This window comes from Rattus norvegicus, chromosome 15, assembly GCF_036323735.1.
Source record: "Rattus norvegicus strain BN/NHsdMcwi chromosome 15, GRCr8, whole genome shotgun sequence".
Taxonomy (NCBI): domain Eukaryota; kingdom Metazoa; phylum Chordata; class Mammalia; order Rodentia; family Muridae; genus Rattus; species Rattus norvegicus.
This window is the reverse complement of record NC_086033.1, coordinates 58662691-58679854: the sequence shown is the minus strand read 5'-3', so window position 1 is coordinate 58679854 and position 17164 is coordinate 58662691. Positions and strand designations below refer to the sequence as shown.

Below are 17164 nucleotides of genomic sequence, written 5' to 3'. Positions count from 1 at the left end.
TCTCTTAAATATCAATCTCAAAAATGTAGCACATAGGAAGAACTAGCAGTTCTTTATCTTTCTCCCTCACTCCCTCCGTCCCTCCCTCCTTCTCTTATAAGAAACCACGAAAGGGATTTGCTTACCACCACTGCTGTTCTGATAAACAGGTTTTCTTCCTCCCTGGGTTTCAGCCATTGCCTCTGAGGTTCAGAAGTGCCATCCTCAGCTCAAATGACCTTTCTTCTCAAAAAGCTTAATATTTCTTTTGCCACCATAACTCAAACTTTTAAATTGTCTTTATTTTAACTATTGTTCCAAGTATCTGTCATTTGCTTCAAAACATTAGATTTATTTCCTGATTTCTTTTAGAAGCTAATTTCTAACTTTGTTTTCTTATTTCATTTTGCTTTGATTATTTTGCTTCTTTCAGTTAGTCCCTTTCCATCCCCTTTCATTGATTCATCCTGATGATGTTTAGTTTACCTTCATTGACCTCCTAAGTCGGGTCATATAAACCTTCCCCTTGACTTCTCTGCCTCTCTGTTGCTCTGTCTCTGTTTTTCTGTCTCGTTCTTGCTCCTTTCCTCCCTTCCTCCTTCTCCCTTGCAAGCAAAGCAAGGACATATAGTTACCTATAGACATACATTAAAATTTTATGCATTTTTTAATATTTTATATTTGAGTTAATCAACAGAATCAGACAATGGGTGCAAGCAGATGTGCCAGAGACCTGTGAACAATTTCCTGACTTGTGATGTCTATGGAGGGTAGCGGGGCCCTCAAAGTCAAGAGCACTATGAAGATGCCAGATGAACCCCTGCAAGGGATGAAAGAAAGGTTCTGTCTCTATTAGAGAAATCAAGAGTCAATAAAATCAGCTGTTGAGGAAATAAAGACACTGAATGAGAGTGGAGGTCAAGGGTGATGTGTGATCACATGGTTCTGGTCATAGAACTCAAAGGTTGCCAATTTGTTAACAGTGCTTTGGAAATGGAAAACTGAATCAGCTAAAGAAGGCATACCTGAGTGCCTCAGAAAACAGTCTCCATGAATTGAGCAAGAGAGAGTTTGAAATGGGAAAGGCCACACATGGCTGCATCCTCTTCAGGGTCACCTCGAGGCTAGATTAACCTATGTTGGTGCAGAATTGGTCATCTGAAACCAGACCTGCAGGATGACGTAAGGAGTTAAGGATGAGGTTCAAAGCCCCTGAATCAGATCCTCAAGGCTCGTTAGTCTCTACAGATGAAGGAACTGGAGAGCCCACTGTTTCAAAGGCTCATGCTTAATAGGACTGATTTTGCTGGGCCCCATGCTCTGGGGCAACTACCATAGGAATTCTTCCTCTTGTCCTTCGTTTTCTTCCTCTTGTCCTTCGTTTTCTTCCTCTTGTCCTTCGTTTTCTTCCTCTTGTCCTTCGTTTTCCAGTTGTTTAGAGTGATGGAGACCATAACCCTTAAATAAAACACTGTATTATTAACACACTGTGGGCAGAGATGAATAAGGTGTACACTGTCTCTATGAACTGCAACTGGTTTTCTAGGATGCCCCAGTGTCTTTAATTCTCACCCTCTGGCTTCTTCAAAATCACGCCATGGCAGTGTAAGGAGTTGGGGATGATAATCTTGTCCAAGTAAACAGATATTTATTCAGGGTGCACGTAGCCTCCATGTTAAGCCCTGTCGGGGAGAGATGGAGGTTAACAGGGGAGTAAGGGAAAAAGGGGACCCATGTTTCTCAAGCCCGACATTCAAGCACCTCGTGACACTCAAAGACCAACATTGCAAGAGTACAAATTTCAATTTAAAGATGAGAGAGGAGTTTTGTCATGAAATAATTACAATGGATTTCAAATTTTAAAACCTGACAACGAACTTTCAAGAATCCCAAATTTCAAGACAGGACAGAAATAACAGACATACTCTCTTTTGATCATTACATTTTAACTGTGCATAACTGACTGTGTGTCTCTGAGAGTCTTTTCATATAACAATGACTTACATGCACATGCGCACTGTATCTTGATAATATTTCCACCCTCCCCCATAATTCTCTCTTATCTCCCCACTCTTGCCCAACTCTTCCCCAATAAGTTTCTCTCCTATTTTTAAATGTGGTTTTTAAACATCTTTTGGTTGATTTTCCTTGTATGTCCCACCAAACAAAAGTAAGGTGCCTGTGTAACTGTGGGCAGGGAGTTATTTACTTGAGCAAGGGCAATGTACTAGAGGCTACACCACTGAGAAATATGACACTCTTTCCATGAGGGTTGTGGGAGCAGAGGAGTGGGGGTTCACAAGCCATATGAGTTCGTCCAGTGAATGGCCACACCAGGACTGCTTGTCAGTCAGTAGGCAGATCAACTTTACTTAGGGTGATTGAAGGCTTATTAAGTTTTGGGGAACTGAGAGCAGGGACACACGGGTGGGCAAATGTCATTGGCTGGAGGCTTAGGATACCTAACATACTTCATTAGCATTTCAGGAATCTCAGGTGCTGGGCTGAACAAGTTTTGTCAGGAGAAAGAAACCTGATACTAAAAAATAATTAAGGGTATGTGACATTTCTCAGGTGGAGGCAAGTGTAGTTGTTTAGAATACCCCAGACAATGTCAGAAAAGGGAGTCTACCATTTTGCACCGAGCTCAGAGGCTATCCATTGGACTTCAACCTTAATTAGCAGTTTTCCCACAGGTGTACATGACACCAACATCAAAAATCCTGCCGTTCTCAAATTCTCTTCCATTTTCCAAAGGTACCCATGCTCCAGTCCTTGTCCCTTCTTCATTGTCCTCTCTTTCCTTTTGGTGCTATGGAGTAGTGACTGTGTGGTTAACTGTGCCTCAAAGCCCCAATTTTAAAATGAATGTATAGTTTTCTGTGACATGGCTCAAACATGACATCCTACTGTCTTCGTACTAGATGTTTGATCTATTTAAAAAGTGACTGTTTAATCATCTAAACATTTGTGAATAGTATTTTAAGACAAATTTTGACAATGTCAGAAATGGAATCATTTGTACCAACATGAGCATGTTCGGACAGTGATCCCTGTTGTCACCCCGGTTTTTCCTGGTAACTCCATTTTATACAGCAATGGTGAACTGAGAAGAGCATAAGCCTCAGCCTTTGGTTGAAACACAGAAGAACATGGAAAATGTGAAGCAATCACCCGATACATTGCTGAGAAGCAGATTTAGTTATTTTTGTCTCTAGTTTGAATTTCCTGAGCAATGCAGAGCTGGCCTCCGTATTTTCCACTGGTTGTGAAAATGTACAAAGATAAACTGAGTTGCTTCAGACTTAGGTTAGTTTTCTCAGCCTGTGGTTACGGCCCTGAGTGGTCAGCCTGGGGCAAGTACCATTGCCTGGCAGTCAGCAGGTGTGTTGTGCTGGGATCTACAAACACTGAGTGCTAACAAGAAAATGTCTCAACGCACCACGTAAACATAATACAACCACAGTGGATGCATAAAGTACAGAAAGCCTGGCATATTAAACCTAACCTCAGGCACAGGGGCTGTCAGAGCTAACCCAAGCCCAGCATCCTAAGGGGGTTTCTGAACCTGGCTCCTTTCTGGTCATTCCTTGGTCCCCAAGTTCCAAGATCTTGCCATATAGCCCTGGGGGATGGAGTGGTATAAACCACAGAAACAGGTGTTCAGGAACATGACCAAAACCTGGGCCTCAGAAAGCAAGTTAAGATCCAAAAAACTAAGCACATCACTGAGGGAAGCCTAGCTTTATACTTGAACAAAAGCTCCTTTAAAAAGTGTCTTGGTTTTCAAAACGCTACCTTTTCCCAAATTACAGTCACACAGGGGCACCAGACAAGAAAGCTCTTTTATACAATTATGCTGTCTCCAGAAGAGCCAAGATGGGAGAGCTGTGGGTGGGAGCCGTGCCTGGTCACAGTCCTCAGCGACTGCACTTTGGCTGTTAGTCAGAGAAGGGCACCAACACTGCCAGTAATCCGTAGACTCTGACACAACCTTGTTAATCAGTCGTGTCTCACCTGCTCTATTAATGATCAGCAAATGACTGGAAGCCTGGCTAGGGGGCCTGGGCACCAGGGCAAGTCCAAATAACAGCTGATACTGTTCACTGAAAAGAGAGCTTTGGAGCCAGACTTGGTTTCTGATGTTTGTCTGGCATAATAGTGTGAGTAAGAGCTTCGCTTAATGTTTTTCTATTGTGTAAAAAGAGGACTTCATTGCATAGAGTCTGGTATGTAGGAGTTTAACACACTCACTCTTCCATCTCCAAGGCCCAGCACACACGTGACAATATGTGTGTCCAATGTACGTAATGAGTTTTTGAAAGTGAGCTTAATAGATTGGATAACTTTTTAGATAAGGTCTACAATGTAGAATAACTATGTTGCTCATGTAAATCAGTGTTGGTTGTTGTTTTCTATTTAATTTACAGGTCAGTGTTTTCTAATCAATGGGTTGATGTGGGTTTCCTTATCTCAATCAGTACTGCCCATGTGTCAAGGCAGTAGAGGATGCCTAGATGCAGTCCCAAGGGATGGTCCCAACTAAAAGTTTACCCCTTGGATCAGGATGAACTGTTGGGAGATGTTTTCTCTTGCCCTGCTGTTTTGTAAAAAAATATTGGAGACCAGTCAACTTGCCCAGACAAAGCTTTATTTTGGCTCATAGATTTCAAGGTTTCAGTGTATGTGGTTAGGTAGAATCATTGCTTTGGGGTGATGACAAGGGAACACACTGTGTGTGCAGCACGCAGTGGGAGAGGACATGAACTTCATGACCAGTACGAAACAGTACAGGAAGGGCCAGCTCCTCCAATCTCCTCTTTGTTCATTCACCTCAAGTGACCCAGGTCTCCCACAAGGTCTACTTCTTAAAGGCTTCACTGCTCCCCAGTATCCCAAAGCTGGGAACTAAGCCATCAACACAACACTTCCTATAACCTTGCAGATGCAAACCAAGCAAGCTTTTCTTCTTGGGCATCCCTGCTACCATATAGCCAATTGCAGATCCATTACACTCAGACAACATGTTCTTTATCCTGTTGGTGTGGTGGGTCCCTTCCTACTCACAAAAGTAGAAATGAAACCTGAAATTATATCCATCAGATGTAGGGATAGCAAGTCTGCTCACGAGTCAGTCACCAATCCTGTGTGGACCACACAGAAAGGTGTCAAACTGGGAAGCCAGTTAAAAAGGAGCTGAGTAGCTCATATATGAAAATCAGGGTGTTAGATTGTGGGGCTTTGAGGTAATTCCCTGAGCTGGGAGTTCACACCTTCTCTACAACATCTTAGACCTCAGATGAAGATGTGGGAGGAACACTTGGAGCCAGCACAGGGCAGACACTGCAGGTTGGTGGCACCAGAATTCAGCATCAGAGCCCCTAACCAAATTTTGTGAAGAATTATCAACCTGTAGATCCAAAAGCAATATACATGCTACACACATATATGCAGGCCTTTTCGATGAGCCCAAGTACTGTAAGCATGCTTCAGCCACATTAATGGCAACATCACTACTTCTCCTTGTCGATACCCAAAAAGCTAGACAAGCCCACGAGCAGTAAAAATCCTCATGAGGATCTTCGTGTGATCCAGCAGCCTCAGAGAAGGAAGCCCTCAAGTCTTCTTTCCATTCGAATCTCCTCTTTTCTCCTTCCTTCCTACTTTTCTCCTCTCTATATTAGAACCTCGGGACTATCATAATCCTTTACCTAAAATCCGATGTTATGAAGACCTGTGGTCTCCTTTGATGTTTGCCCACTGATTGATCCACAAAGGTGAGCCTGTCTGTTCATATGATAGATAGGGCTGGAGATACTCTTACCGCATCTGCCCTCATCAGCTCTCATATGAGAGCTTTGGTTGTAAAGCAGACCCCAAGGGGATTGGTGTGATCTATGGTGTGTGGGGGTGAGGAGGCAGAGCAGGATAAGAAAGCAGTGCCTGAAAAGAACTCAGAAGAGACTGGAAGGACTAAGCCTGCTGGAGAGGAAACAAAGGAAGGAAGTGAGGACATACAGCTCACTGACAGAAACCACAGGACAGTGTGGGAAACAGGCATTTATGAGGCCATAGATAACCTGGGGCCAAAGCTTTCTGATCCCTCTGACCCTCCACCCAACACTCCAAGGTGCTGGTCTCCTATGCTGTGAACAGACAGGCTACCCTTTGTATCTTAGAAGCAGCTGTCCCTTTATCTAGTGCACCCTAGTAATGTCGTGTGCTATGGCCTCCTCTCTGACCCCCTTCAAGCTTCCGCTTTGTTACTTTCTCGCTGAAGTCTACCTGAGCTTCCTTCCAAGACCAAGGCGCCTCTCTACTTCACACCTCCATGACCCTCCCTTTCCTACTCTTTTCCATTTTTATCTCGTACCTTTATTGATAGCACCCATATCAACACTAGGCGATTTATTAATTTGTATCCAGTTAGTTAACAACTGCTGCTATTGCCTTGCCTGCTACAGTATTCCGTATGCTGGCTGACGTCTGCCTCCGTGTTTCAATAGTGTATGCCCTTTATGAGGCCAAATGTATTTGTCTTATGAACCAACCTGCACTGCCTAAAACAGCCATTAGTGAAGAGAAAACGATGGCTTTGCCAAAGGAAAGAAGAAGCAATGCTGGTCAGTCCTGAGAAGGCAAGGAAAGTAGGAAAGTCAGACCTAAGGAAGATGGCCAGCCTGCTGCTTCCAGGAGACTCTGAAGGCAGTTACAGAGGGGAGAAAGGGCAGTGGTGGGGAAAGATCTTAGAGGAAGCAAAGCAAAGAATAGCATAGACTGTCTTGCCTACATCAGAGAACAAACCCCGGTCTTCACATCATCTTTAAAAGTCCAGACCTGGAAGTAAGGGCCCCATGTGTTTACCAGGGTGCTATAAGAAGACAATGTTTGGGCAACCCTGAGGGGCTACATAGAGCTGCAACTTAGAGAGCAGGATGTGACCTGCAGTGAATTCGCATTCATCCAACGACAGACACGCTGCTCCAAAAGAAGAGACACAGTGTTTGGTACACTTTGTTTTAAGGGGATTTTTTTCCCAAAATCCAAGTCTGTAAGTTGTAAGAGTCAAGGGTGACAGGTGCAAGATGGAGATAAGGGGAAGAGCGGAAGTGGGAAACTGAGTTAAAGCAAAGGCACAGGAAGAAGACAGCAGGAGGAAGATAGGTCCTGGCTGTGGAGAGGCCACAGGCTCGGCCTGACCCAGAGAAAACACCACAGTCCCAGGGCTTGGGGGGTTGGGGTGGGGGAGGAAAGGGCAAAGGGAGGAGGCTATGTGGAAGCTTAGAAACCAACAACAAGCCCAATTATAGAAGGATCTGCAGGAAGGACGCTTGCGGGAGGAGGGAACAGCTGGAACCTGAGACAAGCCAGAAAGCAAGAAGTCAGAGAGGAGAGGGAAGAGGTCACCCCAAGGTCAGTTGAAAGGAGGATTAAATTCATTTCTAAAACACAGTCCAAGAAAAGAAAAACATGCCAGCCACGGGAGTTCATGGAGGAACCCGAGAAACAACAGAAAATGAAAGTCAATAATTGTAAATCATTTGGGAGAGCAACACTGAAGCAGTCGAGTGTGTGTGGAATTCTTTTGATGATGGGTCATTAATTCATTGTGTTGTGCTGTGCCCTGCCATACGTAATGAGATGACTCGTGGTGGCAAAGTGTGGGGAAGTGGAACCAGTCGCAGCGAGAGGCCTCTGTATTAGAGCCACAGATACTCATGCAAAGATTAAGTTTGTGTGTGTGTGTGTGTGTGTGTGTGTGTGTGTGTGTGTGTGTGTGTGTGTGTGTAGGGGAGAGACAAGGACAAAGACAGAGACCATTGCAAACTCTTTATGACAGGAGAGTAGAAACCGGAGACTACAGCATTAAAAAGCATATGAAAGAGTCTAGTTTTCAGGCTAAAAGCCCTTCCTCACATGGGCCTCATCTGATGAACTGAGCTTACACAGTGTGATAGGGAAGTTCCTGATAAACAAAAGACCAGGAGATGGTGCTGTAAAAAAAATATCTTATAAAGGCTCCCACACGTGTGGCCAAGTGATGTTGGGACTTGGCCTCTGCTCTTGGTTTTCTAGTACCCTCTTATCCTTGGGGATGCTTCTGCTTAGTAAATGGCTTCTCCACTTTACTCTAGACATGGCTACCCTTCCTCTGAGGCCACCCCTTCCTTTTCCACCATGTAGCACTCTAAATTAGACTGGTTACTAAGTTCTGACAAAAAATAATTAAGTATAATTTTTCTTTTTCCTTCTTTCTATCTTCCTGTTTGTTTGTTTGTTTGTTTTTGGATGGGGGGTGTTACTGTCTGAAAGCATATGAATTCTGGGTCTTCCTTCTACCCTTTCTCTGAAACTCCCCTCTACCTCTACATGTAACTGCTTGCTGAAAGCCATAGCAGAGTCATCTGCTTCCTTGGATTCTTCTTTAGAAGCCATGACTTTTTCCCTTCTTCTTTCCAGCAGCTGCTGAGATTTAGAACTTGCTAGCTCTGTTGTTTCTCTCTCAAACTCTAATAAAATCTCCTAGGCGTTTCCCTCAGAGTCCCACCTCCCACTGCTCCCACTCCCACCCCTCAATCCCCCTCCCCCTGCCAAGACAGGGTCTCATTGTGTGGTCCTGGCAGAGCTGGAACTCACTGTATAGAACTCATAAAGGTCTACCCATCTCTGCCTGCCAAATGCTGAGAGGAAAGGCACGCACCACCTAGCTGCCCCAAAGCCTTCTGTTAATGAGACAAGTAATCAAAGAAGCTGGATGCCCTTGGAACTGTCCACCCTCACATTTCCAGGCTCAAACTTGGTCTACTTCTTAAAAGTTTATTTTTAATTACTCCAGATCAGTGCTCTGTGGCACAGTGGTTGTCCTTAATGGCTAAAAACAGACCACAGGAAAAGTTGAGTCCCATAGTACACATGGGAGGACCCAGATAGGGCAGACCATGACATATACTGCTGTCTTGTTTCAGATCTCAGGAACAAGGGTCCTTTGGGGGCAGTCTGTTTAGACATAGGCTTCCATTGTCTCCCTTTTATAGGTGGTTTCACTATGTTTACCTTGAGTTACACTGCTGCATGCCTGCCTAGTGTAAGAAGGCTATGAGCTGCCTTACAGAGAACCCTGCCAGAGAAAAGCTTCCTTCAGCATGTACGGAGCTCTTAGCCACGAGTTTGTATTAGTGAATCAGGAATATATTAAGATAGTCTACCTAGCAACACGCCATATTAATAACTGGCAAAATTTTGACCTCAGGGTCACAGGAGCTAATCCTATATTTCCCAAGGAGGGATGGCTCAGGACTGGATAATTTAGCATTTCTGTTGGCAATATGGAGCATTACTACTCCCCAAACCAAGGGCCATTAGTTCATTGAATGGTCACAGTTTAATAAACTAACTCAAAATCACTTCACACATATGTCGCCCTAGAGGGGTTTTATGACTAGAAAGACTAAACATTGTGGTCAAGGTACTGGCATGAGATGGGAGTGCCACAGCCATTCTGGATCTCTATTGATGTTTATGCTGCTGTCCTGGGATGGTAGGCAAGGAAAACACTTGCTAACCCCGGGCTAGCTAACCCAGGGAGATGCCTAGGAACTCTCCTATGGGAATCTCAAGTAAAAACGGCAGTTTCTAAAATCACAGGTAGAGAATCGCCGGGAAACAGTCGGCTGTTATTGCTGTTTGGACTTCAGTTTACATTCCCGGATGATGTGGCCTGGGGCAACCTGAGGCTCCACGAGGCTGTAATCATGCCGTGAAGAGAAAGAAATCCTCCACAAACACGTGGCACATTAGAAAACCACTAGTCTGGGAACAGGAAACTCTGGTCCAGTTCCTAATTCTGCCAGTAAGTTGCTGTGGGCCTTCCAGAAAGTTCTTTCGCAGCCCTGCACCTTTGTTGTCTGTGACCTGTGGAATACTGTTGTTGGTAAATGATTCTCTTGACTCCATGTTTCTGACATGAAAACTTTGTGGCTCTCTGGCTCCTGACTGGGTGGCTTCAGACCCATGATGCCATGGAATGGGTTTACATTGTTTTCTTGGCATAATTTTGTAACATATCTTCTTTTACTTTCCAAAATGTGGATAATAATCATAGATATTTAATGCTTCACTGATATCTGCTCTAATCCCAACAGTTGGAGACCAGTGAGGCACTTGACATTATGGCTGTCTGTCCCTGTCGAGTTGCTTGGGGTCTTAGTAACCTCCAAGTTTCTGGTTCATCCAACCTGATTCTGACCTTGGGCCTTGAATATGGAGTGTCTTTGCGATTAAGGATCAGGAATAATTCTGCCTTGCTTTTTTTGGATCTCAAGAGATAGATAGATAGATAGATAGATAGATAGATAGATAGATAGATAGATATCAACTAGACTGGGAGAAGAAAAGTTTATCTAATACAGAGGAAATGCCATTTAATTAAGTTCTGGTGATTCAAGGACAGAAAATGCCATAATCAAGTCATTCCTAGTCCCTTTAGATTGGCTGTTTTGTCTTCATTGAATTACCTACGCCCATAATATAATTACAGCAGTACTGATTGAATAGAACAAAGGTTGATTTAAAACTATATAACTAAGAAAACAAATCACAAAGCGAGAGGCTGCAAAGGACTTTAGTCAGTCAGTGGGAACCTCACTATACAGATTCATGCTCTTGCTGTCATGAAAGAAAGGCGAGCCACTCACGGTGTGTACATGAAAGAAAGAATAAATTGTCTCCACTGTTAAGTGAAATTATATATCCTTGACCACCTCTTCAGGATCTACAGAACAAGAGAAAATAGCTATACCTTAGCCTTCTTGGTAGTTTAAATTGTGTTATGCCAATCACGTCACTCTTACTTGCTTAGCAGAGCATTGGAGCCCAGATTGTCGAAGACAGATTTCAATCGAGGCCAAATCAAACAACCCTAAACTTTATGAATGATATTGGAAGATCAAAACATCAATTAGGCTAGCTCTCTAATCTGGGTTTAGGTTCAAATTCTCCTTCCTTGGACTTCTGAGTAACCTTCAGCTGCTCAACCTGGAAAATGTAATAAGGGTACACTTATTACACAAGCGATTGCACAAGGCAAACTAGTATGTTTATCCACCTACTGTCCTTCCGTGGTGCTCGCCAGAGCAACATAAACAACTCCCAGCACTAATTTCTGTCTACGGGGAAGAGCCATGGTTCAGGAAAGGGGCCAGGGAAGATCTCAGACACCTTGACAGTCCAGTTCGAGGATTCATTTCTTAGAATCTTATTTGAATGACATTGGGATGGGTTATTGGCTAAAATATCATATTCCTTGAAACTTGCCAAATAGAACCTCAAGTGGAGCTCTGTGTCCTTGATGCTCTGGAGAACAAAGATGTCTAAGTAGCCTGTGTCCCTCCACAGTGCCTGCTGTGTGGTTAGGAAGTGACCTTGGGAGACCCAGAGGCCTGGCAGGGGTTTGGCTGGTCTACGCCCTAAAGAGGAAACAACCACCAGCTACGTCTATCTAGTTCAGCCCAGAGTTTAAAACAGCATAGCCTGTCAGAATGGCTCTTGGGGCAAAAAGCAAAAGGCATTTTACTTTGGAGTACTAAATGTGCACAGGCTCGCATAAACACATACTTGCACAAATCTGCTCTTTTCTCTAGCTTCTACAGATGTCTTAATTTGAAATGCAGAATGTGGCTAGGAAAGGCTTACTTTGTTTCTAACACTCATATTAAGTAGGACTCTTTTTAATGATGCTGGACATTTATGCTCCATCTGTTTTCTCTTAGTAATTCTTATTTGATTATTAAAAAAGAAAAAGTAAACAAATTCGTTTTGCCTGTTGTTTTTAGTTCAAGTCTAAAACTTGAACTACTTCTAAGTGTTGACCGAAGAGAAGGTGATTGTTATTTGTGAGCCTGGAACCATGAGAATTCTCTGTTTAACTCCTTGATGCATCGGCCTTCCCTGCCGGCAACTGTCTGGCTAAATCCCCTTTTCATTCTTAGAACTTTCAGCAACATGAACCTCCCTCATGAATGTTATGACCACTACATGGTTTTACCTTTCTGTTGTACAACATTTGAGGTGAAACGAAAGTCATTCAGTTACTAGTTCAGATCTTGAAGTTTTGGGAATCCAGTCCAGAGACACAAACCATGTATCAGTCTAAGGTACTGCCTACTAAAGTCACCGTTGAGTCTCTTAGAACTCAGCAGGTCACAGGCTACTGGGATGGCACGAATCATTTGTAATACCCTGGGGACATTGCTCCTGGACAAAGGGTACTTTGTTTTTCTTGGAATTTCTTCTTTTCTCTCATTCTCCCTCTCTCCCTCCCTCCCTCCTTCCCTCCCTCTGTCCCTCCTCTACCGCCCCCCCCCCCCAACACACGCGTATGCTCCTGGAAGCCGGAAGACAATCTACACTGTTTCTTAGAAGACATCAACCTGGGTTTTGTTTTGTTTTGTTTTGAGACAAAGGTTTTCATTGCCACAGGGCTTGCTAAACTGGTGACCACACCTAGCCAGCAAGGCCCAAGGACCTTCCTGTCTACCTATCCAGTGTTAGAATTACAAGTGTGCCTTTGTGTCTATTTTGTATTTGATTGCTTTTTTTTTTCTGCTTTGTTTCGTTGTTTGTTTTTAGTCCGGATTCTCTGCTTCCAATTCAGATCCCCATGTTTGCATAAAAGCAATTTACAGACTGAGTTATCTTCCCCTGCCCTCTTTTGGGATCTTCTATATATACAGATGTGTCTGGTTCACTTCAGGTGAGCAATCGTGGTGTATGAAGGAGAGCTCCATTGCTGATGGGAGAAGGTATGGGTGCTAGGACCCATCAAGACATGTTGTCTTTGTAAACTTCTTAATGGTTGGAAACAAAACTAAGTGAGATTTGAGCATCCTCCCTTGGGCCCTTCTTATACTTAGTTTCTTTGGGTTTTGGATTGTAGTGTGGTTACTTCATGACTAACTCCCCTCATAAGTAAGTCCATATACCACGTGTCTCTTTCTGGGTCTGGGTTACCTTATTCAGGGTGATATTTTCTAATTCTATCTATTAGCCTGCAAATTTCATGGTCTCGTTGTTTTTCATAGCTGAGTAGTACTCCATTGTGAGTATGTATCACATTTTCTTGATCCATTCTTCAATTGAAAGGCATCGAATTGTTTCCAGTTTCTGGCTAGTACAAGTAAAGTTGCCACAAGCACGTATGAGCAAGTATCTTTGTGGGATGGCAAAGCATCTTTTGGGAATATTCCCAGGAGTGGTTTAGCTGGGTCTTGAGGTAGAAATATTTCCAACTTTCTGAGAAACCACCAAATTGATTCCCAAAGTAGTTGTGACAGTTTGCACTCCCACCAGCAATGGAAGAGTGTTCCCCTTGCTCCAAATCCATTGGAGGTGATGGAGGGAGGGAACTGCTTGAAAGAGGAAGCGAGGAGGAAACAGGGATGGGGATCAGGTGTGGGGAGAGGGGTTGTGGGAGAAGGCTGGGAGTGAGAAGTAGCTGGAGTCCTGGGATGGAGGAGATTCTGGAAAATCTTTGGGGGTAACTATAGCTGAGATTCTACCTGTGGGCAATATGGAGACTGAAGTGGCCACCTCCTATACCCAAGTGGGACTTCCAGTGGAGGGAGGGGGACATCAATCCTCTCACAAAACCTTTACATTTGTCCTGCCTACAAGATGCACAGTGAAAAAGATGGAGCAGAGATTGAGTGAATGACCAACTAGTGACTGACCAACTTAAGACACATCCCATGTAAGAGAGCCAACTGCTTACATTTGAAATGTTGTCCCCTTTCCCCGTTTCCCCTTCTCCCACTCTCCTTCCCCCTGCTTCTCAGAGGATGCTGTCCTTCCCAACCACCCACTCCCACCTCAACACCCAGGCATTCACCTACACTGGGGAAACAAGCCTTCACAGGATCAAGGGCTTCTCCTCCTATTGATGCCAGACAATGCCATCCTCTGCTACATATACAGCTGGAGCCATGGGTCCCCCTGTGTGTACTCTTTGGTTGGTGGTTTAGTCCCTGGGAGCTCTGGGGAGTCTGGTTGGTTGATGTTGTTGTTCTTCCTATGGCATCAGCTCCCTCAGTCCTTTCTCTAACTCCTCCATTGGGGTCCCTGTGCTCAATCTGATGGTTAGCTGCAAGCATCCTCATCTGCATTAGAAAGACTCTGGTAGAGACTCTCAGGAGACAGCTATATCAGGCTCCTATCAGCAAGCACTTCTTGACATCAGCAATAGTGACTGGGTTTGGTGGCTGCATATGGGATGGATCCCGAGGTGGGGCGGTCTCTGGATGGCCTTTCCTTCAGTCTCTGCTCTACTCTTTGTCCCTGTATTTTCTCACATGAGTATTTTGTTCCCCCTTCTAAGAAGGACTGATACATCCACATTTTTGGTCTTCCTTTTTCTTGAGCTTCATACTGTCTATAAATTGTATCTTGGGTATTCCGAGCTTTTGGGCTAATATCCACTTATCAGTGAATCCATACCATGTGTGTTCTTTTGTGATTGGGTTACTTCACTCAGGATGATATCTTCTAGTTCCATCCAGTTGCCTAAGAATTTTATGAAGTCATTATTTTTAAAAGCTAAGTAGTACTCCAATGTGTAAATGTACAACATTTTCTGTATCCATTCCTCTGTTGAAGGACATCTGGGTTCTTTCCAGCTTCTGGCTATTATAAATAAGGCTGCGATGAACATAGTGGAGCACGTGTCTTTTTTATATGTTGGGGCATCTTGTGGGTATATGCCCAGGAGAGGTACAGCTGGGTCCTCAAGTAGCACCATTTTCAATTTTCTGAGGAACCTCCAGACTCATTTCCAGAGTGGTTGTAACAGCATTCAATCCCATCAACAATTGAGGAGGCTTCCTTTCGCCACATTCTCACCAGCATCTGTTGTCACCTGAGATTTTTATCTTAGCCATTCTGACTTGTGTGAGATGAAATTTCAGGGTTGTTTTGACTTGCATTTCCCCAATGACTAAGGGTATTCTTAGACTTAGAACTAAGAATTCTTGGACTAAGAACATTTCTTTAGGTGCTTCTCCACCATGAGCTATTCCTCAGTTGAAAATTCTTTGTTTAGCTCTGTACCCCATTTTTAATAGGATTATTTTGTTCTGTGGAGTCTAACTTCTTGAGTTCTTTGCATATATTAGATATTAGCCCTCTATCAGATGTAGGATTGGTAAAGATCTTTTTACCATTTTGTCCTAATGACAGTGTCCTTTGCCTTACAGAAGCTTTGTAGTTTTATGAGGTCCCATTTGTCAATTCTTGATCTTAGAGCATAAGCTATTGGAGTTCTGTTCAGGAAATTTCCCCCTGTGCCTTTGTGTTCTAGGTGCTTCCACACTTTCTCTTCTATTAGTATCAGTGTATCTGGCTTTATGTGGAGATCCTTGAACCACTTGGACTTAAGCTTTGTACAGGGCGATAAGAATGGGACGATTTGAATCCTTCTATATGCTGACCTCCAACTGAACCAGCACCGTTTGTTGAAAATGTTGCCTGTGTCCCACTGGATGGTTTTAGCTCCTTTGTCAAAGATCAAGTGACCATAGGTGATCTGGTTCATTTCTGGGTCTTCAGTTCTATTCCATTGATCTACCTGCTTGTCTCTGCTCCATGCAGGTTTTTGTTTGTTTGTTTGTTTTTATCATGATTGCTCACTAATACAGCTTGAGGTCAGGGATGGTGATTCCCCCGTAATTTCTTTTATTGTTGAGAATAGATTTCGCTATCCTGGACTTTTTGTTATTCCAAATGAATTTGCAAGTTGCTCTTTCTAAGTCTATGAAGAATTGAGTTGGAATTTTGATGGGGATTGCATTGAATCTGTAGAATGCTTTTGTCAAGATGGCCATTTTTACTATATTAATCCTGCTATTCATGAGCATGGGAGATCTTTCCATCTTCTGAGATCTTCTTCAATTTCTTTCTTCAGAGACTTGAAGTTCTTATCATACAGATCTTTCACTTGCTTGGTTAGAGTCACACTGAGGTATTTTATATTATTTGTGATTATTGTGAAGGGAGTCATTTCCCTAATTCCTTTCTCAGCCTATTTATCCTTTGAGTACAGGAAGGCTACAGATTTGTTTGAGTTAGTTTTATATCCAGCCACTTTGCTGAAGTTGTTTATCAGGTTTAGGAGTTCTCTGGTTGAATTTTTGTGGTCACTTAAGTATACTCTCATATCATCTGCAAATAGTGATATTTTGACTTCTTTTCCAATTTGTATCCCCATGACCTCTTTTTGTTGTGTAATTGCTATTGTTAGAACTTCAAGTACTGCATTGAATAGGTAGGTAGAGAGTGGACAGCCTTGTCTAGTCCCTGATTTTACAGGGATTGGTTCAAGTTTCTCTCCATTTAGTTTGATGTTGGCTACTGGTTTGCTAAATTGCTTTTCTTATGTTTAGGTATGGGCTTTGAATTCCTGATCTTCCCAAGACTTTTAACATGAAGAAGTGTTAAATTTTGTCAAATGCTTTCTCAGCATCTAATGAAATGATCATGTGGTTTTTTTCTTTGAGTTTGTTTATATAGTGGATCACACTGAATCATTTCTGTATATTGAACTATCCCTCCTTCCTGGAATGAAGCATCCTTGAGCATGGTGAAGGATCCTTTGATGTGTTCCTGGATTTGGTTTTTAGGAATTATATTGAATATTTTTGCATCGATATTCATAAGGGAAATTGGTCTGAAGTTCTCTTTTTTTTTTAGTGTCTTTGTATGGTTTAGTCATAAGCATAATTGTGGCTTCAAAGAACAAATTGAGTAGTGTACCTTCTGTTTCTATTTTGGGGGATAGTTTGAAGAATATTGGTAGTAGGTCTTCTTTGATGGTCTGATAGAAATCTGCACTAAACCCATCTGGCCCTGGGCATTTTTTGGTTGGGAAGTCTGCTTCTATTTCCTTAGGGTTTATTGGCCTGTTTAGATGATTTATCTGATCCAGATTTAACTTTGGTTCCTGGTATCTGTCTAGAAAATTGTCCATTTCATTTAGATTTTCCAGTTTGTTGAGTATAGGCTTTCATAGTAGGATTTGATAATTTTTTTAATTTCCCTGGTTTCTATTGTTAAGTCTCCTTCTCATTTCTGATTTTGTTAATTTACACACTGTCTCTGTGCCCTCTGGTTAGTCTGGCTAAGGATTTATCTATCTTGT

At 43.0% G+C, this 17164-nt stretch overlaps 1 long non-coding RNA gene across 3 annotated transcripts in view; it reads right to left on the bottom strand.

Annotated features, from left to right (window-relative positions):
* Positions 1 to 627: 627 nt before the first annotated feature.
* Positions 628 to 17164, bottom strand: part of LOC102546462 (uncharacterized) — a 209570-nt gene continuing 193033 nt past the window's right edge. For 2 of the 3 annotated variants that reach the window (XR_010058214.1, XR_005494366.2), the window contains one exon: positions 628 to 1661. This is a non-coding gene — a long non-coding RNA (uncharacterized LOC102546462). The remainder of the gene's footprint in view (positions 1662 to 17164) is intronic. The other variant, XR_005494365.2, reaches the window with a different exon arrangement.